This window comes from Nyctibius grandis, chromosome 4, assembly GCF_013368605.1.
Source record: "Nyctibius grandis isolate bNycGra1 chromosome 4, bNycGra1.pri, whole genome shotgun sequence".
Classification (NCBI taxonomy): domain Eukaryota; kingdom Metazoa; phylum Chordata; class Aves; order Nyctibiiformes; family Nyctibiidae; genus Nyctibius; species Nyctibius grandis.
The window spans coordinates 4,817,508-4,834,779 of NC_090661.1; the positions used below are offsets into that span (position 1 = coordinate 4,817,508).

The 17,272-nt window shown below is 36.8% G+C and overlaps 1 protein-coding gene across 1 annotated transcript in view; it reads left to right on the forward strand.

Annotated features, from left to right (window-relative positions):
• The window catches only part of NELL1 (neural EGFL like 1), a 296,528-nt gene that overhangs the window by 162,694 nt on the left and 116,562 nt on the right, over positions 1 to 17,272 (forward strand). The gene's annotated exons all lie outside the window — the stretch shown is intronic.

Below are 17,272 nucleotides of genomic sequence, written 5' to 3' on the forward strand. Positions count from 1 at the left end.
CATCTAATGATCATTTTGTGCCTTGAACCATAACGATCAATAGTTTCATAATTAAATCCTAGTTAGTGAAACTATTCATGCTATTCATGTACATTAAAGGGCTACTATTTTGAATATTATTGGACTTAAACTCAATACTGTCTGAAGTCTTTTATCAGTTAGACCTGTTCTGTAAAATGACTGTTTCTGTCTGTCCACTGTGATTTTTTTCCTCTTTAATTTCACCAGGCAAGAGAGCCTTTTTTATTAATATTGGGTAAGAGAGTTTTCTATATTCTGGTACTCATTTTACATACCTTTGTTGTAGCTGCTATTAATTTTCTCATAAGTACTGAGTAATCATAATCTTTTAAATCTTTTTATTCATTTCATTAAAGAAAACAAATGGGACCTTCCAAGGAAGAAAGTTAAGTAGATACATGAATATTATAGTGATCTTGGAAAAATAATCATTTTTATCACTTTCATGCTCCACAAAGAGGAGGATAATTGCTGCTATCTGTTGAAATCCTTCAAATTATATTTGTTGGTATAATTTCAATTGGCCACAATACATTGTTTTCAATGTCCTTGCATTTTAAGATCTAATCTAAAAATGTGATTACTTAACAGATGATAAAAGTAAAATTGTGTCTGGAAAGGCAGCTATTATGAAATAGCTAATCTTATTAGATTAGGTGAACTTGATGTGATTTAAACCAATGTTAGAAGCAACAGTCAAAGGAGAATAACAGCCAGAGAGTGTTTAACACCAACAGTCATAATTACAGTCCTAAGATGTTTCCATATGAATCCTTCAAGATCCTTCAAAACAAGAGTGCATTGAGTATCTTAGTATTTTTGTGAATCAGTTAGCTTAGTTTTACAACGAAGCACAGATTACACACAAAATCCTATTGCAGGGATTTTTTGCTCCTGTAAGTATCTGTAAACTTCTCTCTTTTTAATTTTCTGTCTGTAACTGTTCAAATGTTAACCCTTAAACTGCATATAACTGCCGTGGGAGGGCAGGGAAGTTTAGCCTTAGCGAAATATCAATTTCAGACATTGTATAATGATGAAGTCTACATTTTTTTTCTGTAGTTTCTTGACATTTGTGAATTGGTGCAGACAATGATGCTCCTGATTCTCCTCTGCTTTTAAAATGCTATTTCGTCTTTCTTTTATAGAAACTGTAAAGAATATGTAAAACCTTGTAAGAATTACCCTCATTCTTGTAGAGATACATTCTTGCATTTTTTGATGTTTTCAGTTATCATAAGAAGTATACACTTTTGTTTTGCTTTACAGAAAAACTGTTAAATATTCTGTTCTAGTTCATCTCAATTCATTTTCGTTCGAGTTTATTCTTTCTGAGCCTCGATATTACCTCTTTTTTTTTTTTAGTACTGGGTTGCATTTGTTACTTATTAACTCATTTTTTTCCAGATAATCAAAAGCTGTTTGCATTCTATTATATTCCATTCCATGGCTTTGTCCTCCTGGATCTTTTCTTACTGGCAAATGGAACTAACTTGTATCTTATTCCCATGCTGCCTCCTCTTTCTGTGTACAGCTGATAGAAATCTGAGTTATGAGGTTTCCTCCTTTGTACACGTAGTTCAGAAGGATCTCGTTTTCAGTTTTTTTCCTTTAGTGGTGTTTATCATCTTTTAATCCTGTTATATTTCTATGACTGACCCAATGGTTATCATACCAGCACTGATCAGAGATGTGGCGACCCCTTCCAGCCTACATAGAAAATGAGAAAAGCCTGTCCCAAGATGAGGTGGTAATCCTGAGGTAGTTAATGATCTTTTTTTGATAGCCCTACTATTATTATACAACCTACATTGTGCCTTCTCAAGCAAGAAATGGCAGTCAGTGAGCATCACAGAATAATAAATGTTTCTTTTTGAAGGGGTTTTTGAAAACCTTACAACACAAAGTCACAGGCTATAATAATGCCAAGTAAATATGTCAAAGAGAATAAGACTAAAATATGAATCTCCCCCAGAAAAAGAATGGAAAATAGGATCATGAGCCAGAAATTGTCAGTGTTCTTTGTGTCAGAAACAAAAGATGGAAATTATTTTGGGTCTGGAACTAACCATTGATTCACCCAGTCCAAATGTACCACTTCCCCACGGGTGCTTGTGCTAGTGAAGTTTCAGAGAAACATTCAGCTTAGAAAATGCCTTGTGGAGCTGACTCTTCGCTACAGGATGCTACAGGCTTATGTTAAGCCATCATTTGTCCATGTTAAATACATTCAATTTTTAAGACACGTTTCCCCTTTATTGTGCCAGTTATTTATTAACATTTTTTGGTGAAAAGGAAAGGAGAGATCTCCCAATGCTTATGTTCCTCTTATATTCCCTCATTGTCACTCCTCCAGCCAGGGGCCTGCTGAGCTGTGTCGACTATTCCTGAAGGCCCACGCCTGGACGCAATTCTTGTTGGAAGTTAGAATTTAATACTAGGCTGCATTATGTGCTTTCATTCAGGTCTCTCATAGGGTTAACTCAGCTGAACTTTTCTTCCTACTTTGCATGGCTGCTTTTTGTAAGCTCTTTGGAAACACAGCAGTTTTGTCAGTGTTGGTATGGTCACTGGTGACAGGATTAGTGACATAGCATTCATCTTTCTCAGTGTGAATACTTTTTAGGATGCCAAACATGTATCAATTAGAAAAGCTCTTTCTGGTTGAAAAAGATTACTCTCCTCTCGTTACAGGAGAGTTAAAAGAATCAGTACTGTATATGTATGATTTTTCAGCTAAAATTATTCCTGGTTGACCTTATCTTACCTCTTGTTAAATATTTGAAACACATTTTATCCTATTAATTTTCTAAACTGCATATGAACCCAGTGAGGTGTGCCCCACAAGGTGACTTCCTTGGGTTGTAGCGGCATGAGGTGTCCCACTGAAATTCAATTTGTGGTTCCAGACAATTGTTTTGTTACACTAATTTGTTTCACCTGTCATCTTCATCGTGCGGTCACCTAGGATGCAGGGTCAAATTAGTATCAAAAGAAATCCTTTTTTCTCCTTCCAAATTAAACTATTAATATTTAACTATTCAAATTACTATTAATTTTTAACATCATAGTTCACTGATCTTTTTTTGTGGCACTGGAGTGCTTGTGACTGTTATGCATAAGGATCCTGCCTCTGTGCTGTAAGGTGGAGATTAGATGGAGGGCTTCTAGCTGACATCCAATCTGTATGTATGGGAGCCTGGGGCAAGAGATTTCCTCCAGGGAATTGATCACCCTGATGCTGCAGACCTTGTCTGTGTTCAGGTTTTCTGAGGAGTAGTTAAAATGAAAAGCTCTGTAGTCTTCTGTGGGAAAAAGTTACCTAATTAATGCTAATTTCGTGCTGATTTCAGCACTTGTGCAACATAGCTCTGGGATCCTTTGGAAAGGCATATGCCTCTTCTCTGCAACAGTATTTTCTGTGGTTCGCAGACATCTGTCACGTGTCACAGAAGTGACACATGAAACAGTAATCGTTAATGATTGTAATTGTGTTGGAGGCTCTTAGATGGAAAATGTAAAAGGACTTTATCAAAACTATGTGCAAGCAGTTCTTCTATCACTTCCTTTCCTTCCCCTGCCTGTAGGACGTGGGGTGTGTGAGGCAGGGGAACCAGAAACCTTGTCTTTTCCTTTCTGTATAGAGGTGGTGTTCTAGGAAATAGTGAATGAAGATACAAAACGCCTTTGCAGGGGTTAGAGATAGTATCTAGAGCAGGAATATTATTTGATGTCTAAAGTGTGTCTTCATTTAAATAATAAAAGCATTTGATCTTTCTGTTTCTTGAAATTCCGTGAAGCTAATGTCTGATTATGTACCTCCTGACACCTTTCTCCAGATAATTTTATGATGATTGTCCGAAGTTTAACTTGTGAAAATAAATTTACAGCTATCACTTTCCCAGTGGGCTTTTGTCAGACTTGTTTCAGCCATTCCTTGTGTCATTACATGATTACCAGCAACCTTTTCAAATTGTCTCTTGATTATTTGCTAGCTCTTGTACACACAAGCTCCCCCTGAAATGGCAGTGATGTTCCAGCATGTCATAATGTTTACCTGTCACCGAACAGTGACAGATACCAGGTTTTGTTTACATTCTTACATTTTGTTTCAAATGGTTCAAATATTCCAAATCCAGTCTCTTTCCCATTCTTGTCTGTTGGTAAACAATTTAATTATATTAGATGAGTTTTGCACTGACATAACACCTTTCTAACCATTGCTTTACAAAAGAGGTGGCAAAAGTATCTTACTCGCCAAGTCATGTAGTCAGTTAATGAGAGAGAGGTGGAATTCAGATTGTGCCAGTGTTCTCACCCCTGGCTCATACTTTCTCCTCTGGGTATGTTCTGCAGGAAGATCTGTGCTCAGTTTAGCTAACAGCATCATTGCTTCCTTTTCTGAGCTGGAGTGCTCTCTATAATCCTGCTTTTCTTCCCTGGAATATATGATGGAATTAAATTTTAATCAGCACAATAGCATGTGATAGGCACGGTTACATATGTTTGGTGGAGGTTGTTTATTGTGAACAACAAGTTTGTTCTTTCCAAGTTCAGCATTGTGTGTTTCTTATTTCTCATTTTCTCTCTCGTGAGACTTCTGTCTCACTTGTTCTAGTGAAACATTCTAATCCTCCTCCTGAAGTTTCATGCTGCTTTCATGATTTGTGGTTGTTTAACCCCACTTTCTCTGTCTCATGGGTGCATATGTATGGATTTGTCTTATCAGCATTAGGTACTCAAGCTAAGTACGGCGTTTCATTGGTCTGTCTTCTGTAAATTGATTTTTGCAGACGTTCCTCACACCTGGTGTTTTGCTTCCCTTCTTAATTATCTCATACTTTGCCGAAGGCTGAATGCAGTATTCTGCTACCCACAGCAGAGAGGCTTCGGGTAACACTTTGTGAGTCAGTCACTGGTTAACACTGAAAAGGGAGCCAGAGAATGAATGTGACTTTGTCCCCTGTGGGCCCCTACTCTGAATCTCCAGGGTGTTTCTGCAGTGCTTTCCGTTGTGTTTGAGGATTTTAGGCACTTCAGGTTACTGCCTCTCTCCTCCCTAAAATTATGTACTAAGTGTTTTTGGAGAAGAGACACCTTTCTTGCATCATCAGTTTTCTTGGATAATCCTGTACTTAAATCCCTGTTTTTCTTGGATAGTAATACATGCAGTTTGTTATTACTTTTCTGTGACTTTTTAAAATGCATTTGGAGCAGAAGTCTTTTAGAGAAGAATTCCCTGTTTGAATGAACATCAACTGACCATGCGTTTTTTTCAGTCTCATGGATGATATGTTTGCATATCTAAGTAATTTTTATTAATTTTTACTTAAGTGGTGAAAATACAAAATAAAGTTGTACTGCCATTATCTTTTGGTAAGTTAGTTGTGAAAGCCTGAGCAATGTACAGCATATAAATTCTGTCTGATCTTCTGTCTCAGCAGTGGGATCTTCATACTGTGCAGTGTTTTGCTGATATAAGAAGGTAAAGTTGCAGCCGAAGGAACTCAGGTTGTTATCTTGTCAGATCTCATAAGACAAGTGTGGTCTACTGGGATCACTATTATGGTAGAATATCTCCAGGGAAAAACATAGGTGCCTTAGGAAATGATGATGCCCTAGTTGCCATTTCTGCTTTCAAATAAAAATTGATTCTGTGTGTTGAGAGTAAATATAATGCTGAAGTTGCACTCTAAGGGGCAAAACGATTTGTTCACTTCCTTGCATGTAAAAATTCCATGGTATTTTTGTGAGGTTAAGGGAGTAAACTGAAGACTAATACACAGGAGTGGCATAAAGAACTAGACTTTTTTTTCTGTTTCTGTTTTTCTTTTTTTTTAAGTGCTGAGAACCCATTTGTCCTAGTTAAATGCATTGGGGGAAGTTAAGTTTTCAGCACTCTGAGAGAGCAAACCATTTAGTAATTTAGATAGCTAAATACTCTCTTAGAAGCCAGTTTTTAGACGTCCGTTGTTAAGAATTTCAGTCAGCACTCACCTGCTTTGTTGTGTGAGCTGCAACTAGGCAGATATCCTGTTTACTTTCAGTAAGAAGCAACAGTCCATCTCTACTCTGTCAAAAGCTTAAAATATACCGGAGTCCATCCTTTTTGCAGCATTTACTTAATTGGAAATTTGTATGTGAAACATAAAGGTGCTAAGTCTGCAGGGGAACATAACGGCCCGACTGTCTGACTTTGTAAACAGAAAACTGGGAAATGTAGGCTAGGTCTTTGTGACTTTCATATCATGTAATACACGCTCCAACACTCTGCAAACCTCTTCATTGCGTCTCTGATAGGTGCAAAGAAATAATACATGTCCTGTCCTCATTATACTTGAACTCTTCTACAAAACCTTAACGGTGATTTTATGTGCTCTTGTATCAGCAGATTGACACATCTGTCACACATACGGGTTCATTTAGAAACGATTCCACCTTGCTGTATTGCAAAAGCACTAATAGACTTTTGTGCAAGTTTGAAATGGGGTATGTATTGCTTTTTGTAATTTTTTTTTTTATGTGGAGGTTAAAGCATCATGGAGTGCTTAAATCCAAAACTCTTTTGAACTTGTATCACCAATATAATTTCCTCAAGCCATGATGAAATGTTGGCTAAAAATTGCATCCAAAGATCTATTTCATACTTTTTGTATTAGTGATTTCGAGATTTCTGCAAAATAAACCTTGCAGCTAATGTTGAACTGAAAGTACCTGAAAGATGAGGTTCTGATATCAATGTCATAAAATATGCAGCTTTCACAATTTTATGGATAAAAAGCAGCCTGTCCTTTTAGGTTAAGTTATATTTCTATAAAAATAAATCAGTACCGTATTACTTTAGGGTTTCTTTTCTGACACAATGCAGCCACTGGGACCATGTTCAGCTTTTAGCACCACAAGGGCAAAACAAAACTGTATCTTAAGATGTAATGGTAATAGGCGTCTCTCCTGAAAACTGTAAATTAGGCAGTGGCAGATGCTAGACAAAGTCTCAGTTTTTCAGATCGTGTCATTATATGTGATTTCTTTATTTTCCTAAATGAATGTCCTACAATTTAGTGAAGCTGAGAACATCACAGAACTGTGGATTTTTTTACCATTCCCTATCACTATTAATGTCACTGCTGCAGTCTGTCTGGAACTGTGTAAAAATCACATTGACCATTTGGGATCAGGCTAAAGGTCACAGAAGGTGCCTCATAAAAGTCCAATGCCTTGATGCTTCACTGTTTTGTGGAAAAGATAGGGATTGTATATTAGAAGTTTAATATCCCATAATAATAATCAAGACGACCATATTGCTTAGCATGTTCCCATTAAAAAATGTTGGTACGCATTATAATTCAGGCATGACAGTATGACTTGTGTGAATTACTGTGTTTGTGACAGAGCTCAGAACAGAATGAGCTTCCAGCATATAGAGCTGTGCATTGCACCTCGAGGCCGTACTGTATCTTTTACAAAATCTGGAATTTCTTCTGGCTTCCTACAGTAAATGAATGAATAAATAAGTCAGTCTGGCATGCAGACCAGATTACTGCAAACCTCTGGACATACAGTGCATAACCTGGTCATTCTGGTTTATAAATCCAATAAGGATTTATAAACTCTCCCCAAACTCTTGTACTGAGTTTCTTGTCTAGATCTAGTCTGAACTGAATTGGACGCCTGTCTCCACAATTGTGCTCAAAGTTTGTTGACAAGTTTTAGAATTAAAGATACACATTGCTAATGACAAAGTTGCCTCACATATTTTTGTTATGCAAGAAATATCTTGAGATGGAAGATGTGGAAACTGTAACGAATTATTAATCCTCTAGCACAGTCATACAAGCTGTCCTAGTGTGTAGTGTTTACATACTGATCTTTTTCTCAAGATCACTTTTCAGCATTAGAAAACAAGACAATACTGCATCCAAACGTGAGTTATCTGGCTTTCAAAAAGAAGTCCACAAAACTACCTGAAGGGAGGTTGTAGTGAAGTGGGAGTTGGCCTCTTCTCCCGGGCAACTAGCAATAGGACAAGAGGACACAGCCTCAAGCTTTGCCGGGGAGGTTCAGGTTGGACATCAGGAAGAATTTCTTTACAGAAAGGGTTATTAGACATTGGAATGGGCTGCCCAGGGAGGTGGTGGAGTCACCATCTCTGGAGGTGTTTAAGAAAAGACTGGACATGGCACTTAGTGCCATGGTCTAGTTGCCAGGGTGGTGTCAGGGCAACGGTTGGACTCGATGATTCCTGAGGTCTCTTCCAACCTGGTTGATTCTGTGTGTGTGAAAACTGCAGCGAGGTGTCCAGTTTAAATTGAGAGTGTGTCAGGTGGATTGCCATTTTGTTATCGGGCTGCTTGCTTTTTCAGGATACATTCTGGAATTTCTGTATATGTCAACATTGTTCATATTTCCCTCGTATATATGACATGGAAATTCAATGTCAAAACCCCTTAATACTGTGACTCTTCACACTAATAAGCTAGGAGCTGTTCTTCTATATTAATAAATGTTTTTTAATATTCTTACTAATTTGACATGTCTACTCAATTCAAACACACTTTAACAGGTTAGGGAAATAAAATTTAAATGTAAAGGATGCAATAGTGTACACTTCCAGTGATTCTTGAATTTTCAAACGTTTGACCTAGTTTGTTCAGTGCTTTTTTTCTTTGACCTTGTGGAGTTTCTTATCAGGGTGCAATGCATCCACGCCTTAAACGCAGTTTTTCAGGATTTCACTTTTTTAGATTTTTCTTTTTCCCTTGCTTTCCTGTTTTCTTTTTTTAGTATTGTGTTCAGAAAACAATAAAAACAAATGTCTGTCTTCCCACTTCCTAACAAATGTTATATAGTCATTTAAGATTTATGTGCAAATATTTTATACTGTGCTAGCAAGAGATCCACCACTTCTTTTTTCTTCTCCTTTTGCAGAAAACAAATGCAGTGTTACTGTCAGCAAGGCTACCTGTTATTCATCTTGATTTAGCCAAAAATAAACATTTTTATTGTAACTATTTAGAATTTCCTATCACTGCTCAGTGAACTCATCTCATTGACATTCAAATGGGTACTATTGGTAGCTGTTTTTATAAAGTAGTGAGGCAGAACAGAGGATCAGAGTATAAAGTACCTTTCCCTTGGTTAAAAAAAAAAGAAAAAGAAGATAGGCGTATATACGCAAATGGTCTAGATTAGCCATTACCATTCAGAGAAGAGATACTGGAACTGTTATGGATAGTTCTCTGAAAGTGTCAGCCCCCTGTTCAGCCAAGGTCAAAGACAAGCAGAGGAGTGAGATCTTTTGGGAAGGGCATTGAGAACAAAATGAAAAATATTATTATGCTGTTGTATAAATCCATGATGTTCTGGTGTCCTGAATCCCATGTGCACTGCTCGTCTGTCCATCTCAAAAACTGAGGGGATGGCATGGAGACCTTCAATGCAAGAGGAGATGTGGTAGAGCAGAACTCCTTCAGATTGTAGAACTGGATACATTGTATGCATGCTTGTACATGTGCTCTTTAGGACGCTTATGGTGTGAATAGCTGCCAGGAAAAGGTCTTGTGTTGATACAAAAGAAAATTTAAAATGTACCTGCCATTTTATTAATTTCAAAGAGGACCTGCCTTTTGCTTTAATGCATTGGTTTTATTCACATAATTAAGAGTATAATATGAAAAATTGAGTTAAGCAGGACTGCGTGAAGGCAGAGACTGAAAGTGTAAACTGAATTGAATACTAAAGAGGGTACATCATCCAAACCTAATAGCAAATGCTTCTTCCTTGACTGTTCAAAAATAGTTTAAACTCAATACACTTTTGATTTCAGTATGTTAAATTAAGCGTAAAAGGGAAAACAAAAGCTCCTTATGAAAAACGTTGACTTATGAGATGTTTTGTGTACTACAAATGTTTCTGGAAAAAATTATGTCCTGTTCTTTTATAATGTAACTTTTTGTCATCCAGAGTTTTTATTATTTCTGTCCATGTATATAAAATAATGACGGAACTTATGGGATTCATAGGAATAAGGATCATTAGTAAGGTCAATTTTTTGGCAATAAATAGTGAAGTCTCTATATACTGGAACAGAATGTAGACCTTTGCATTCATATCTGCTTTCTGCTTCTTGCTAAGAGCAAATAAAGAAGGCCAAGCATCTTGGTGCAGAAGGCATGAGTTGTAAAGACTTCACCCACTGAATGCTGAAATCATACCAACTGATGTACACTGGCCTCTTTAGGATGAGACATTAGTTTTAGTCTGTTTTCCCCTAGATATATCCATACATCATGTTAGTTATGATACTTATTAAGTGCATGAATAAGATAACATTGGTTTTGTTTATGATCTTCTAATACGTGACTACAATGAAGATTTCATTGTGGTGTGAAAAACTAAACTAAACCAATTAATAATTACAGTGGAAATTGGATCACTGAGACAAATCTCAAGGATTCTCTTTAAATACCAGTTTAGGAATTATTTTGTTACATGGGTTTCTAGACAGTGCTAGGCAGATTACTTTATTAGAATAAATTAGAACAAAATAGAATAAAAAGAACAAGCATGGCTTACATTAGTAGTTTATTTTATAAACTTGATTGTAGATAGGTGAATGTGACCAAAATCTAACCGAGTGCCAGAAAGCCAAAGAAATAATTTTAGTTTATAATTCAAAAGGAAACATTCAAGAGGTTTTATTCCAAGAGGCAACTGCATACACATTCAGAATTTTATATTCAAATTAAATCCCACTATTTCTTCCTAATTACCCAAGAGTAGCATATGTCTACTCTTTTAGAATTCAGTCTAAATAATTTCATGTTTAACACCAGAAGCTGTTTGTTGTGTCGTAAATTACAATAGCATTTTAGTTTCTTATTAAAAGAAACAAATCTGATATTTCTGCCAGTATTTGTATGTTTAACTGCTCACGAGGATGAAGTTGCAGCATATCCTTATGTCAAGGAACATGGGGCTTTTCTGTTCTGCGCCCTCTTCCTTCTTCCTGTTTCCTTGCAGAAATGGACAGGGTGAGCTTGGATGACTGAAGTTCAGAATGAGCGTAGATAAACTTTACTTTGTTTCTTTAATACTCATGAGTAGGGGAAAATACAGATCTTTTTTTTTTTTTCCCCTTGGGTTGTCTGGATTCACAATTAGCTATTATCTTTCACCAGTTTACCATCTGCAGTGTAATTTCTTGTTTGATGTATGCATCTTGTTTCTAATTGCCCTGGTTTTCTGGGGGAGAGTCTTCCTGTGTGTTCAGAATAATGCTTCATTTTATTTAGTCTACTTAAAAGCTTTCCCTTTTGTTTCATCAGAACTTCTTATGAGATGAAATCCGGATTCCACTAAGTCCACAATTCTTCCTAAATTCAATTTTTTAATCTCTCCTTTTTTAAGGCTTTAGTTATTACACAGACATTTGAATCCTAATGCCATGCAACAAAGCGTTTCTTCTTTTCGAAAGTATCTGCAGAGATGGCTTTCTCCTTTCTGAGTTTTCAAAAGCCATTGCCTGTTGCCAGATAGCTAACTGATTTTACATTAGGGCATGTATTCTATACAAATGGCCTTTGTATTAGTAAACAATGGTAGCATCTGATGACCTTGCTATTCCATAAGTGATTTGTATCTCTATTGTAAGTCTCTTGGTGTATAAAAATGTTTGCTGCATTTGTGGTTACATACCCCAGAAGCAGCCTGTCATCTCAACAATTGAGAGAACTAAGAATTCCTTTCAATGTTGAAAAAATAAGAACAAATAGAAATAGTCAGAATCTTTGCACAATGTTTTCCGAAGATGAATGTTTTATTATTAAAGTATGAATGCTTTGGGTAACTAATGGAATAGAATCCTTACAATAAGAAGATTGTTTCCATCTTGTAAGCAAGTTTAAATTGGGGCCTTTTCTTGTAATGAGAAGTGAGAGTAGCTATGGTGAAAGACCATTCAATGGGATATGTCTCCAGTAATTGCATTCCAGGGTCGGTACTTTTTCGAAGAGCATCCTTACTTGAAGAAAATAAAGGTCAGCACTCTTCCTGAAAAATAAATCCTGCGTCAAATGTACCTTTTAGAAATTGTAAGTTTGAAATCCATTATTTTAACTGTGCAATGGAAAGCTATCCTGATGTTACAGTTAGTTATGGCTCTTGACCAAAAGGTTCTTAGCTTTACTATGTGGTGTTTACTATATATTTTCAACCTATGGGTCTAATTTTCCATTAAATATTTTAGACAAAGTGTATAAAAATACAAATACTTGAGTTTTTCCAAGTGTGTACAGGGGGGAAAAAAAAAAAGAATGCTAAAGCCAAGTAGATCCTCCCTTTAGAGCCCACACAAATCCAGTAAGTCTATTGGTGGTGTCTCCTTCAGCATGGGAAAGCAGAAGCATCCTAGAAATGCTGTAGTACCTATAAAGAATGCGTTTTTAAAAGATGCAAACAAAATCTAAGCAGAGGCCATCTTCCTATTGTATAACGAATAAAAAAAGATTTTATTGAAAAGATCTCTTTAGTAAAAATGTGGATATTTATAATACTCAAAACTGCCAGAGTATAGAAATATGCCATTTTTTATTACTGACAGTTCTGATGCTCATTGTCAGAGCTGCCTAGAACCTTTCATAAATTCTACATTTCATGTACATACAAATAGAGATGATTTGTATTTACCTATAATTGTTTATTTATATGTGTAGGTATTTGTGCATCTGTATTTATAAATATGTGACAAATAAATCCTTTTTTACTTTGCATGTTTTCCAAATTATTTGTATGTGGTTTTACTTACAAACAGTTTTGCAATGTGGTATGGGTGGCTTTATGCAGAATAAATTACCTCAGTCAGACAAAATCTTTGTATGGCACCCACCCCCCCTGCCCCCAGTGCTTTTCCTACTGCATTCTTCCAGGTCAGTTTAGCCCAGGACAGAAGGTATTTTTCAAGTATCACAAAACAAAAGTAGTTATGTGATTCCTCAGTAAGATTAGGCTAGAAAAATGGGGATATGGAAGATTTGATAGAAATACGGGTGCCTGAAGGTTGCTGACTTTTTTGTCCTTGTTTGAGTATTCTTATTTATACTTCACACTGAAGTGATCAACCGTCAGGGATCAGCAACCCATACAGGGTTCCAGGTGAAGCAGCTGGAATGCGTGCTCCTTTGAGGTATGCAGGAGCTGCTACAACCTGCAGATGCTTTAACTTCATTAGCCTAACTGGGTACCTGTGTTTTGAAGAAAGCTAAAGGTCTGTTTAAAATTTAAGCAAGTGGCTTCACAGCTGAAATGCATCATGATTGATTATTGTGCTGGTGCTGAAGGTGTAGCTAATACAGCTATTAGCAGAGACTTGACCTTTTAGAGTGAGTGTTCTGTTAGCAGACATGGAGTTGAATTGTGTTCCTGGTCTCCTGCTGTCTCAGGTATTGTTTTTTACATATGTACAGAGTAAATGTTGGCTGCTGATGTTGCAGATGTTGGCATGGTGTGCTGTTTGCTTGGTTGGGTTCGTCTGCCTCCAGCACACATATGGGTACAGGGGGATGCAGTATGGTCACAGCTCTCTCCATGGCAGTCTGGTAATTGTGCTTGTTTCAGCGGTTTCTTACTCATTTCACGTTACTGAGACTTTAACAGGAAATGGTCTGTGTTTCTCATTGTGCTGTAACTAGTTTCTTCTCTGGGATTTCAGAATAAAGGAGATATTGTGTATGCCCTAATATCAATGTGCTTACAGACCAGCCTGTGTTCTGGTATAAGGTGCTTTTCTGCAATTTGTAGGATGCATTGGTGCTTCTTATAATAGGATACGCAACTAACCATCTACTTGAAACTATTTTCTGGTGAATTAACTTTGCTTTTTATGTGATTGTTATCTCTGTGAGGCCATGTAATATTGAAACGGATTCTGTCAGACAGCTCCTGAGTATTCTAAGTATCAAGATAAACTTATTTTTATTAGGTTGTATGTGAACAAAGAAGAGATAACCATAATACTTATCTTCAGCCACTGTGCACGTGCCATCATGTAACGCTATCCGTGTATAAACATCAGTGTCTCCAGACCCGTAGTGCTATCAGAGTGGACTTCTGTTTGAGTTGATGCAATTTCGGTTGCCTGAGGTGAGCAGTTAACGAGGATTGGCTTTCTGGTGACAGCTTTTTCAAATATAAGTTTTCTGTAGTGAATTTTCTTTTAAAGGCCATAGTTCTTCAGAACTGAAGCATTGCTTAATATATGCATAGACGACACCCACAGTTGATATGTGTCATGATTCCACAGAGTCATACAACACAGACAACAGAAATACGTTTTTATAAAAAGATGACTAATTTCTTATTAATAATTCTTCATGGGCTTTTGAAGGCAGATGGCCATCCTCTGATAAAGACTGAGGAAAAAATGAACTTTATAATCATTGCTTCACAAGCTGGCCTGATTCAGGTGTGAACTCGGAAAATAAGGTACTCTTGAAGATTTTGGAAATTCTAGAAGGTTTTTATCCCGAGGGAAGATACTAGGTTTAAGTGTGTAGTTTGCTGGCCTTAGCTGTAGCTTCGTGGCTAGGAAACAGGGACAGGTGAGCTGAAGCTTCAGAGATGATGTGTCCTTTCATTACCTCATCTCTGCCTGCAGGAAAAATAAATTAAGTAGAAGCTAAACCAGCTGTTGATGTTTAATTCTTCCTTTTTTTTTTTTTTTTTGCAATAGAAGGTTTATATCCTTTAATTTTCTGTAAAATCTTTAGTATATGAGGATTTCAGAAGAATAACAAATACTGAAAAGAAGTGGAATCTTGTAGTATTCTCATTTTATAGAGGGAAACAGAGGCACAAAAAAGTAACTGATCTCTCTGGCTTTACTAAAGACAAAGCACAGAATAGAGGTGGCAATAACCAGGATTCCTGAGTAACAGCCACACCAATGCTGAAGATAATTTACAGAGACTTCATAAATAAACTAACTTCTCTGTAAGCAAAGAATGGTGCTGTTATTGTAACTGTTCTTCTGAAATGGTACCTGTTTCTTGAAATGGATATTAATAATCCAGAGGAATGAGTGTTGGTTCAGGGAATTTCATCCTACAGTACTGTCCTTCTCAGTAAGCCTGCCAGTTCTTTTTATCTCTGGTTATAAGCTCCTTTTGTGTATATTATATAACAACTAGAAGTCACAGAGTTGGATGACTTCAATCAAACTTAATGATGACAGTTTCATTCCTGAGCATGGCAACATATTTATTTATATTTACACATATATGTGTGTGTGTATAAAAAAAAATAAAAATTAATTTTGTTTTTGTCTTTTAGAATCGTCTTTCTTGTGCTTCTCATTTTCAGCTGAAAGGGACATTGTCAAAATAAGATATGACTTTAGGATTTTATCTCAGCTCTCCCCTCTTTGGTACTTCGGAATGATACCGTTTGTGACTCCTTTCACTTGTCTCTTAGCATCCTTCTCTTCCAGTCTTTGCTGTCTAGTCAGATAGTACTTACCATAAATTAAAGCAAAAGAAGGTTCTGTCTGATCAGTGCTTGAATGGGAGATTTTGGGAAGTGATGTGTGTAAGAAAATGATGTTCTTTGCTAATTAGTCATGATCTCCTTTGAGTTTAAACAAAACATGAGCTCACCTTCTGTGCTCACTTCCCAGTGTGAATGCCAAGGGCTCCAAAGGATCATCTCTTGTGAGGTAGAAGGAAACCCAAGATAACTTACTACTGTCAGAATCTTAAGGATTTTTCCATCTGGAATAACAGGGTCTTGTAGCTTGACAGAAAATCAATGCTTTCTCATTCTTATTAGGCCTGTAGCAACATCATCTGTAGACATCTCTACACCAGGGAAAACTGCATTTAAAGTTCCCACCATTGCAGCCATATTGCTGCTAAGAAATCTTGGGATTCTTCATTCACATGAGGTTCCCTTAGTCCTCCTTGAGCTAGCAGCATCAGGATGGCTCATGAAGGGCAGGTTCCCATGGTCAAATTTGTTGCTAACTCTTCAAATTATATCTTCTTAGAAAAAAATGACCTCTATTTTAAGTATGACTGTGGGAATGCAGCTTTGTCAGTGTTAAATCTTTCAATATTGCCAACGTCTGTACATCTGCAGGAGTGGTAAATACAATGATTTACATTGTCAAAGTCCTAGAACAACATAGCAGAGTATAATCTCTTGTGTATTTTGGCAAAACACATATGTTACCACTGGGAAATCTTTTGTTTATATTTGAAGTGCTGAGAAAGTAATGAACTAATTTTGGCAATTGTTTGAGTAGGAATGTTCTTGTGTGTACATGAGCCTATCACAAAGGCATTCTCATTATAGTTTGAATAGGAACACATGAAAGCTAATGGCAATAACTAATAAAAGTGGTAAGAGGAGGGTGAGATTATGGAGAGGGTGTCTTTCTTAAAAGAAAGTGTCATTCAACTTCAGCTGCCTGCTAAGCACTTCCTTGGAGGGTAGCTCGATACTTTTTGTGTCTGACCCAGGAGTCTGAGCACCACGAGACCAGAGTAGCAAGAATAAGGCTGTGATACAGTTTCTTGAAAGATGAAGGCGAGAATAGGCAGCCCTTGAAGAAGCCTAGCATTCAGAATATCTAAGGTGTCTGAAAATTGGAAAGGAGCTGAAGTGAATTACTAAGCAGAGCTAGGGACCAATATAAACTAACAAGTATAAATGTAAGCCTGAATTTATCAGCTAAAGGCAGGCACATTTAAGTGTGTATGTATGAGAGTTTTTTTGCTAAAAGCAGAGAGTGAGTGATATGTTACTTTGATGCTCTTTAAAAGAAAATGTTTACAATCCATATCATTTTGCTGTCAAATGTATTTGAAAAATAGAAAACACGTGTTGGATATATGTTCTGCAAATAGTTATCAATGGTATTCCAGAAGTATTTGGTTTGAAGGTTTCCTTGGAATCCAACATTCAAATCTACATGTGTCTTGAGTTATCCTGAAATTGGCTGTCATTCTGTGCTCTGGTAAAGTGAGGGCATTGCGGAGGTTAACTTTAGCCTGGTGAAGCCTGTGATCCTGTTCTTCTCAATGGAGAGGCTCTTCCAAAGAGGTTATTTCAGGGTCTGTAAAAATGAGTATTTTGATCATGTTTTAGAGGCACTACCTCTCTCTGTGGTCCATAGGAGGTTAAATCTAGTCTGTAGTCCTTTGAACACCGCTTATTCACTGGTGTATTTAAGCAAACCCCTGATTCCAGAAAGGGA